The sequence below is a fragment of the Neodiprion pinetum genome, unplaced genomic scaffold, assembly GCF_021155775.2.
Source record: "Neodiprion pinetum isolate iyNeoPine1 unplaced genomic scaffold, iyNeoPine1.2 ptg000086l, whole genome shotgun sequence".
In the NCBI taxonomy this organism is placed as follows: Eukaryota; Metazoa; Arthropoda; class Insecta; order Hymenoptera; family Diprionidae; genus Neodiprion; species Neodiprion pinetum.
In genome coordinates, this window is record NW_027184561.1 from 2,501 (window position 1) to 5,000 (window position 2,500).

The following is a 2,500-nucleotide window of genomic DNA, read 5'->3' on the forward strand; positions in this document are numbered from 1 at the left end:
GTTTCGTTCCGAGTCAAGCGGAGGGCGATGCGCGGCCTCCCGGAGTCGATCCGGGCCGACGGGACTCGTTGAAGCTGCGGTACGAGTCGAGCGAAAGGCGACGCGCGGCGTCCCGGGGTCGATCCGGGCCGACCGGATTTGTGAAAATTTCGGTCCGAGTCGAGCGAAAGGCGACGCGCGGCGTACCGGAGTCGATCCGGGCCGACGGGACTTGTGAAAATTTCGGTCCGGGTCGAGCGAAAGGCGACGCGCGGCGTACCGGAGTCGATACGGGCCGACGGGACTCAGTGAAGTTTCGTTCCGAGTCAAGCGGAGGGCGATGCGCGGCCTCCCGGAGTCGATCCGGGCCGACGGGACTCGTTGAAGCTGCGGTACGAGTCGAGCGAAAGGCGACGCGCGGCGTCCCGGGGTCGATCCGGACAGACGGGACTTGTAAAAATTACGGTCCGAGTCGAGCGAAAGGCGACGCGCGGCGTACCGGAGTCGATCCGGGCCGACCGGATTTGTGAAAATTTCGGTCCGAGTCGAGCGAAAGGCGACGCGCGGCGTACCGGAGTCGATCCGGGCCGACGGGACTTGTGAAAATTTCGGTCCGAGTCGACCGAGAGGCGATGCGCGGCGTCCCGGAGTCGATACGGGCCGACCGGACTTGTGAAAATTTCGGTCCGGGTCGAGCGAAAGGCGACGCGCGGCGTACCGGAGTCGATCCGGACAGACGGGACTTGTAAAACTTTGGGTCCGAGTCGACCGAGAGGCGATGCGCGGCGTCCCGGAGTCGATACGGGCCGACGGGACTCGTCGAAGCTGCGGTACGAGTCGAGCGAAAGGCGACGCGCGGCGTCCCGGAGTCGTTCCGGACAGACGGGACTTGTAAAACTTTCGGTCCGAGTCGACCGAGAGGCGATGCGCGGCGTCCCGGAGTCGATACGGGCCGACGGGACTCGTCGAAGCTGCGGTACGAGTCGAGCGAAAGGCGATGCGCGGCGTGCCGGAGTCGATACGGGCCGACGGGACTCGACGAAGTTTCGGTCCGAGTCGACAGAAAGGCGATGCGCGGCGTCCCGGAGTCGATCCGGACAGACGGGACTTGTAAAACTTTCGGTCCGAGTCGACCGAGAGGCGATGCGCGGCGTCCCGGAGTCGATACGGGCCGACGGGACTCGTTGAAGCTGCGGTACGAGTCGAGCGAAAGGCGACGCGCGGCGTCCCGGAGTCGATCCGGACAGACGGGACTTGTGAAAATTTCGGTCCGAGTCGAGCGAAAGGCGACGCGCGGCGTCCCGGAGTCGATCCGGGCCGACGTCGACTTGTGAAACTTTCGGTCCGAGTCGACAGAAAGGCGATGCGCGGCGTCCCGGATTCGATCCGGGCCGACGGGACTTGTGAAAATTCCGGTCCGAGTCGAGCGAAAGGCGACGCGCGGCGTCCCGGAGTCGATCCGGACAGACGGGACTTGTGAAAATTCCGGTCCGAGTCGAGCGAAAGGCGACGCGCGGCGTCCCGGAGTCGATCCGGGCCGACGTCGACTTGCGAAACTTTCGGTCCGAGTCGACAGAAAGGCGATGCGCGGCGTCCCGGATTCGATCCGGGCCGACGGGACTTGTAAAAATTACGGTCCGAGTCGACAGAAAGGCGATGCGCGGCGTGCCGGAGTCGATACGGGCCGACGGGACTCGTCGAAGCTGCGGTACGAGTCGAGCGAAAGGCGACGCGCGGCGTCCCGGAGTCGATCCGGACAGACGGGACTTGTAAAAATTTCGGTCCGAGTCGACCGAAAGGCGATGCGCGGCGTCCCGGAGTCGATCCGGGCCGGGAGCCTGTCGGAACATCGTCATATGAGCCTCGGTTAATTTCGACAAAGTTCCCGGAGTTCGAAATTTTTTCGATAGCCCGCGGAGGTTTCGCCCCGTAAGCCGACCGTGCTACCACCGTACCGGCGCCGACGTCCTAGCGGCCAGGCTCCTACTAGTAAGAGGAGCGAGTCGGTCGGGCCGGTCTCCCGTCGTCCGCCTGCTACGCCGTACCGGTACGTGCTCGAGCACGATACGTACTTCGGCGTAGACCAGGAGCGGGCGTTCGCGGACCGTTCCGTGCCTCGTACCAAAGAAACTACGCGACTCGCGTTGTTTCATCTATCGTCACTGCATTACCGCGGGTCGGTGTCTCAGACCGAATGGCCCTTGACGCGGTACCAAGAAGTTCGGCTCTCCGTGAAACACGGAAGGCCGAACGCTCCAACGCACGCGTCAACTCGCTTCTTTCCGAGCGTACACTCAAAGACCAGAGATGTTATAACAACGTATCCCAGACGCTTTCAATCTAGCCGACGGGTACGGGAGATCGTTCGAACGCTTATAAGCCGAGTGTCGAAGGTGGCGGCACACGGATCCGGGGCTGCCTGCGTGCAGTCCCGAAACTTACAGTAGACGCGCGGCCGACCGGGCTACGAGACCCGGTCGGCGATGGGTGGCGCACGTCCGAGCCGAGATTTTGTATCGAA